At 39.1% G+C, this 8,309-nt stretch overlaps 1 long non-coding RNA gene across 1 annotated transcript; it reads right to left on the bottom strand.

Annotated features, from left to right (window-relative positions):
* Positions 1 to 7,078: 7,078 nt before the first annotated feature.
* LOC149217853 (uncharacterized) lies at positions 7,079 to 7,546 on the bottom strand. The gene is made up of 2 exons (XR_016250696.1): positions 7,320 to 7,546; positions 7,079 to 7,173 (listed from the first exon to the last, which is right to left on the bottom strand). It is a non-coding gene; the product is annotated as an uncharacterized LOC149217853 (long non-coding RNA).
* Positions 7,547 to 8,309: the final 763 nt, after the last annotated feature.

The following is an 8,309-nucleotide window of genomic DNA, read 5'->3' on the forward strand; positions in this document are numbered from 1 at the left end:
CAGATTCTGTCGTCGCTCCTCCTCCTGGAGCAGAATCGCTGTCAGCTCATCAAATGAAGGGGCTTTCTCCCTCGCTGACAGTCCTGTGATGAACGTCTGGTATTCATCAGTCATTCTGTTCAATGTGAGTGTGACTAGATCTGAGTCGGACACCTTTTCTCCAATAGCTCCCAGTTTGTCACTCAGATCCTTGACTCTGGCCATGAATCCAACAACGGACTCATTCTCGTCCATCTTCAATGCAAACAGTTTTCCCTTGAGTGCCAGAACACGATTTGTATTCTGAGTCTCGTACAAGTTCTTGATCGTTGTCCATATATCAGCGGCCGACTTAGAATCTCTGATATGTGGGATAATATTGTCCTTAACGGACATCTTCAATATAACTTTTGCTTTCGTTTCTCTTTTATCCCAATCTTGTTCTTGGGTCACTGTTCCAGATCTCTCCTCATTTCCCTCAATGATCGACCGTGCATTTACACTCTCCAGTAAAGTTTGCATTTTGAATTTGTAGTTGGAGAAGTTCGATCCATCGAGTTTGCCAGACTCGTGGAGATATGATTCTATATTGTTGTTCATTTTCACCTAACTGAACACTCTGATCGGCCACCACCGGGCAAGTCCGATCTGCTACCACCGAACAGATCAGGAACTTCACTGTGCCACCACCGAGCAAGTCCAATCTGCTACCAACGAACAGATCAAGGACTTCGCTGTGCCACCACCGGGCAATTCCGATTTGCTGCCACTGAATAGATCAGGGACTTCACTGTGCCACCACCGGGAAAAACCGATCTGCTACCACCGAACAGATTAACAAACAAGCTCCAACACGCCACCACCGGGCAAAGGTGATCTGCTTCCACCGAATAGCTCGAGGAGCTGCACTGCGCCACCACCGGGAAAAAAACTGATCTGCTTCCACCGAGCAGATCACAGAGCTCTGATTCGCCACCACCGGGCAAGTCCAATTTGCTACCTCCGAGCGGATCAAGGAACCTCAATTCGCCACCACCGGGAAAATCAAATCTGCTGCCACCGAGCAGAAATCTCCATGTGCCACCACCGGGCAACTCCGATCTGCAACGAAAAATTGCAAATTTTCAGAGAGAAAGAGGTTAGCTCTTTGGCGCTCTGAACAGCCACGAATCCACGCCAATTGCGGAAAGGAAAAATTTATGAAGTGCACGGAAATTGGCGTGATTAACAGCCACGGATCCGTGCCAATTCAGTCACGATTTCGATGGCGCACTTATCAGCGTCAATCCCGCGCCAATGGGTGTGTCTGTTCTCTAAAAAATCGCGCCAACTGCTGCTCCTTCTGAGAGAAAAAAAAATTGTGCTCCAACCCTTTCTTCGGCTCAGAGATGATCAGTCATCTGAGACCCTTCGCTCCAGGTGTTACTGCAGTTCCACCTGATCACACAGTTACATTTACATGCTCTCCTACCACTACAAATATGTAACTAATGATACATCCCTAAAAAAAAAAAAATTGAGGCTATATCTACCCTAAGCTCTGATACCAAGATAAAAATCAAACTTTGAATTAAATGGAGTTGCAGCTCACAGGTGTGTACAGCACCTGGAGACTGCACTCAAACAAAGAGGAGACTCTCACTCTCGTTCACTCTACATTACATCAAATGAATATTACAATATTAAATACATCACTGAAAATTAGGTAGTTGTGAACAACCTCCTAAACTCTAGGAACAAATCCTAAACTAAGGAGATGTGTTACAACCATATAACCATTTCTCCATTATTTTTAACTACTTGGGATCCCTGGAGGCTGTGGGTTGAGATGTGATATCTCTCGAGCACTATAATAGCTGAGATCCCTAAAGGATGTGGATTGAGATAAAATCATGGGATCACTTGATATCTTTGGATGAGACCAATCAAGTTGGTATTAGTGATTTCTAGACTGGTTAGGTGAAATCATTGTGGTTGAGGTTTGAGGTGGTTTGGCATCTAGAAGCCTTAGTTGGTTATATTTTGGTTTACCTCATATGATCCAATATTCATGATTAGAATATGGCAAGAGGGTGATTGACTGAAAAAGAGATTTGGTTCAACCTGATCTATTGTTGGGTGGTACGTGCCACTGTCGGACTTAGTTGGAATTTCCATATGTTAATATACATTGTTTTTGTATTGTGATCTATGAGTACTTGTACTAGTTAATGTGTTGATTTTACGACAAGATTGTCATGGATTCTATTATGGTTATATGATACTTATATGCACAATTATATGATGTGATATTACTATGGATTTCATTGATGATTTGATAAGTTATTGAATGGTTGATGAATGCATGGGCTAACAAGTGTTGATGTAGCTAGCTTGATAGCACATTGAGCCTTCTTGATGATTTTTGGATGGAGTTTAAATGATCATGATTAGATATGCATTCATGACCTGTAACTACTTTGTTTAACATCTATTTCACGCAATGTCAACTATGTCATAGAACGTTTTGAGCAGTACCTAACTCCATTATTTATTACACAGACTTGTCATCATCTTTGATTGCATTCTGAAGAGTCATAGGTATTACTAGGTAATCGCCTATAGGCCATCCCTGAAAAATTCGCAGACATCTTGCAACCGCTTGCACAAAATAGAGGAATTTCTATCCAAACCGCATGCATGAAGGCTTGTGGGTGTGGCATGCGTAGTGCGTTATGGATGTTGTTGGGGTGTCAAGCTTGTGAAAATAAGTTCCAGCTCAAGAATTAAGCAAGAAAAGTGGTTGTCGGCCGTTTGAGTGATTTAGTGTCAATGAAGGGTGGTAATATGTGCTTTGGTGTGTAAGCCCAATTTCCATAACTAGAACTTGCAAATCAAGTGATGTAATGTCCCATGACTAATAAAAAGTCATTTCTAACTCATTTATGATGTAATACAATTACACCAAATTTATACAAAAATTAGAATTTGTCGGAGTTCAACGGGATTCAAATCTATACAAACTTTCGACTTTGTCGGACCTGAATGGAATTTAGGGTGGTTAAGTCACTTGTGAACTGGATGATGATTTTAATGCTTTGCAATGTGACCCATCGAACATCATCCAAAAAATGATGAGTTTTCGTTCATCGGTTGTGCCACATACTGTTATTTACTCCTAACAACATCTTTTTAATTCGAGGACCCAGCATTTCATGTTTTCAATCGGTCAGTTCATACACTACATTAACATAAAAGGTGATAATTAATGTTTTGACAGGGAACGCGAGTGGCCAAGCTAGGGCCATGCTGTCGGGGATTTTCCCAAGAAAAACTCCACTGGCACTTCAGGTTTCTCCAATAGCCATCGTAAGATTCATTGAGCACAACAGAACTATCTCCACTCGTTCGAGTTGTCTATGCTTTCTTTCTTTGGACTTTAGATTGATTTTTTATTCCTCCATAAGAACGGAGCATCCTGTATTGCAATCATCCCATCCCGGGCACGACACACTACTTTCCCAATGAATTTGACGAATTGTAAAGTGGTATACACTATCAATATAAATCATATCGCACAATCACAGGTGGATGGATAGGTTTTAAGACAAAGTGGTAATAGCAGGAAGACATTCGTCAAACCATACTGAAGAGAAGGAAATTTCCAAATGGTAGAATCTAGTTTCTAGATGTTACATAGACATATTTTTAATTAGTGTCATTATTTGATTCTATGATTCATCTTGTGTTACGAAATTTTAAACTCTTGTCTTTTGTCTTGACTTCATTATTTGAATGTGAAGTCGACTACGCGAGTATGTCTGGAGTTGACTACGCGAGGCCCAAATGAGGCCAGCCGCGAACAACATTATGTAGGGCCCAAATGAGCCCAGGGCCGAACGGTATCCGTGCGAGGCTGGACTGAGGCCATGCCCACACAAAAGAAATCTCGAAGTGGGACAGGTTTGACAAGGAGCTGGCCACATGGAAAAGGAAAAACACGTGTCTAGTGTAATTTTGTCATCTCAAGCACAAATTATAAGTTTTATCTGCGATACATTTTTACAAGCGATAACAGTCATAACAAGGGGAGTTGCAAGCAACAAGTCCCTGCCGTGCTTTGTAAGCACTTTTAGAATAAAACTCCAGATTCACCAGCAGTGTAGAGTCGTGCTTTGTAAGCACTTTTAGAATAAAGCTCCAGATTCACCAGCGGTGTTCTGCACTTGATTGATTGCGCTTTGGTCTCTTATAGTCATATTTCACAGTGAGTTTATTGCTTTCTCCCACTGAATTGAATCACCAGCGGTGTTCTGCACTTGATTGATTGCGCTTTGGTCTCTTATAGTCATATTTCACAGTGAGTTTATTGCCTTCTCCCACTGAATTGAACTGATGTTACCATAAATATGCATTATGGCAGCAAATGTAAAATGTGCTTTCAAATCGGCCATTTCCTGCAATCCTTGTTTTATTAAGAAGTTGTAATAAATATGAGAGATATATTTTACTTATTAATTTTCTCTTTATGATAGCTCGAAGATTTTGATATACTGAGACAATTATCTATTATAAAGCCCCAAAAAAACTAGTTTTGTACATCAAGCATGTGATTTTAAATTTCATTAACACATACACCCAATTAAAACATTGATATGTGAGTAAGGTGTAATTTCTACAGACTTAACATTGATGTTGAAACGTAAATATAAAAAGGAGAACATCGTTAAAAACATTAATGGCATTGGTGGCAAAAAAAACTTGGAGAATGAAATTCAAGTAAGTCACGGAATTTTCATGAGTGCGCAAATGACTTTGTGTATGCTTGAATTATATGTAAGAAACTAATGGACTAAAATGCGAAATAATGTAACTACATTACTTCATTTGCTATGCTCAAATTTTCAAAGGGTAAAAATTATTTTTGGCTGAAAGCATCTCTATATCAGCTTCGAGTGGATGCAATGGTGTTGTTTTTTTTTTTGGTACAAATGGATGGCGGCGATGGTGTTTGAAGAAATATTTTTCGTCCAAGTCTAGAGCATAGAGTGAAGGCATGGAAACATGAGAGGTGAAGTGACAAGAATTTCCACCATGCGATTGAACACTTGAAATGAAAGTGCGTCTACCTTCAACGTGGCCTCTTGGAGTTCGATCTGAAAGGTTGTCACTTGATTTTGATTTTGTTCTCAGGTCTTATGGACGGGCTAAGTATCGACGTGGTGAACAGCTCTGTCGACCCGCTTTCTGGTAAAAACCCTCCTCAGTCATGCCATCTGGCATCGACCCTCTAGGGTTTGTAATTATATTGGTTTTTGGGTTGGAAAAACCAGAGTCTGTATGTGGGCTCATTGTTCCGACACTTGAAAGGCGTCGAGCGGGTGATGAACGGATGTAGATATAGCCAGTTTGAAAGCCATCTTAGCCCCTGCATGTATTACCCATAAAAGTCAATATAATAATCATATTAATTACATGGCCTTGAGGGTATACTTAATTAAGCAGGTATTAAGTAACACAACGGAGCTTATAGTCATTAAAGAGGCATGCAATAAACAACATGAAACATGATAGACCATGTGGGCTCTCACATGAAGATCACGTGTCCTCATTGCTGCATCTCAATGCTGTGTCTTCATAACATAGCTGTCCTCGTTGCTGCGTCTTCATAACATATTGTGTAACCCTTCTCCATAACATAGCGTGTAAGCCTCAAGCATACAGTTAACATTCAAGCACACTAGTTAGCATTGCATCTTTCAGTGGGTACAGTATTCACTTCTCTGGTCATGAAGCAAAGGATGGATGGGGGGACATCCGGAAACGAGTCTCTGCCTCCTACCGTGGTGTGTCGATCAAGGTCATATAGAACAAACTTTGTGTTTGCAGCTTGCTCTGCTCCTGGTAGTGAAGCTAGAACCAGGAAAGCTATAACTCAATCAACAGATGATGCTTTAGCTGAATTGAGACACTGAACACCATAGAATTAGAACTACAATCTCTGCCATTAATTTGAGCATGATTGTCTTGGGGTTTGCAGTGAGCATGTTGTTCATGCAGAAAACGCGAGTGAATTATCACTTTTGGCTAATACTGCAGATGGGTTCCCTAGTCTTATATGACTATTCATCTGCATTTCACACAGAAGTACTGGAGAGGCCACCATCCCATTGTAAATATGCAAGTTTGCACCATCGGAGGTATATAGATTATGAGCACAGGAATGCAGTAATTGTGAGCGGTTGATGCAGTTACATGCCTGTTTTGGAGAGCCTCCAGAATTTCTTCATGCCTCTATGGCAGCTTCCTGAGACAGGAACTGTGGTCAAACACTTCCCGATTAAGCTAGATTGATTGAAGATTTAACCAGAATGTAGCCGGTTCTGAACTTGAACTGGATTCAGTAATTGTTAAGCCACAATTTTGCTCAAACATATGAGGGATTATTCTAGGGCCGAACTTAGAATATTTGGCATCCATATTGATATTAATATGTTGATATCGTTCTGGCCCATAGATGTTTGGGCTAGTAAAGCTCTCTGATGTAGCATAGCTTTGCACGTCCTTGCCATCTTGGTTTGCTCATAGATCCAAGAAAGGGGAGAATCTACCATCACTATTACAGAGAGAATTCAATGCAGTTAGTAGCTTTAGTATTACAATTTAGTTTTGCAGTCCCTTCATGTTTCACTGAGTATAAAATCAATCAGTTTATTGAAACATGAATCTCACGGCTGGTAGCAAAACACTGAATTAAATTACAATTTTTTATTTTCTTGGATAAGAAAAACCACTGCTTTTATTTTATGCACCTAGCAGAATACTGAATTTAAATTACAGTTTTTTATTTTCTTGATAAGAAAAACCATTATTAATAATAGAGGTTGCAGGTGCATACATCAAAAGAAAGAAAAGAAAAAAGAATATTGAATTTAAATTACAAATTTTTATTTTCTTGAATAAGAAAAACTATTTTTATTTTATGAACCTAGAAAATTAGAGTAAGAAAAAGTTGAAGCCAGAGCTATCAAAACCCTTTAATTAGAGTAGAAGTAGAAGAAGATGTTGTCAAGATAATTTACCCAAAAGCCAAGTTGAAGCCCAGTTGAAGCTCAAGCTGTCAAAACCCTTTAATTAGAGCAGAACCCTTTAATTATAGCAGAAGAAGTTGTTGCTAAACTATCATTCTTGTTCTTGCAACTGTTGAAGCCTAACCTGTCAAAACCCTTTAATTAGAGCAGAAAGAAGCTGTTGTTGCTAAACTATCATTCTTGCAGGCTCAACAGAAAAAGTTGTTGTTGTTAAACTCTCATTCCTGCATGCTCTTAAGTGGTCGCCACCAAAAAAACGTAAGTGCTCACCACTAGAAACAATTGCTGCAATTGGTTCAGCGTGCGTTGCAACATTATTTCAACCAACCTCCCGAGTGTTTTTGAGAGCCGACTGAAAGAATACTGCAAAACAATCAAAAGAAATCAAATAGATCCGGGAGACAATACTTTCTGATCTGAATCCATTCTCCTTTTCAGACAATGAGGTTCAACATAAAGGCACAGGGAAACAACAGATAGCACGATCACCAGGACCATGAACAGGTAATACCCTCCAAGATCAATAAATTAGCCGCCCGTACCTGTCCTTACTTGATGTTGTCAACAATCCTCAAGTATGGTTCTCATGCAATTCACAATTTTGACACGATAGTCGTTTCTCATGCAAATCACAATTTTGACACGACAGTCGTTCTCTAGACACGTCAAAAATACATATTTAAAATAAAAAAATATAATGTCTCAATCTTATTGAAACTCCGAGATACATGTTACTAATATTTAATGTCTATGAATTAATGTTAACATTAAACCAACAGTAATCCATATGAACATTTATATGATGTCTTTACTCATTAGTCCAAGTTTCAAAATGAAAAATGGTTCATTTAAATTGTTTTTAAATTGCTCTGGCCAAATAAGACAATGAATCTTTTGAATCCTTTGATTGGTTAAAAAGAAATATTTGATTTCGCTCCTTTGTTAAAAAAGAAAAAGTATTTCATTATTTCATTAATATAAACGAACTTTGATTAAAATGGAAAAACAATCATTGGTTTGAGTGTCGGACTAATGCTTATCGGTAAAACTGATTGCTATAGTCCCTGCCAGGCCCTTTGGGCAGGGACTAATAATATGATCGCAAATCCATCAATCACCTTGAAAATGATTTGTAAGAATGCATTAATGCCCCACTCCAATTGGAGACCATGAATTAATTTACTCATACTCTGTAGGCATCCATCAGTGGCACCAAAATTTTCCCTTTATGTTATCCATTGATATTTTTTTACTTTTCCA

Source organism: Pinus tabuliformis, chromosome 1_1, assembly GCF_031772625.1.
Source record: "Pinus tabuliformis cultivar Carrire ecotype Pingquan chromosome 1_1, CPIR1, whole genome shotgun sequence".
NCBI classification, from domain to species: Eukaryota; Viridiplantae; Streptophyta; class Pinopsida; order Pinales; family Pinaceae; genus Pinus; species Pinus tabuliformis.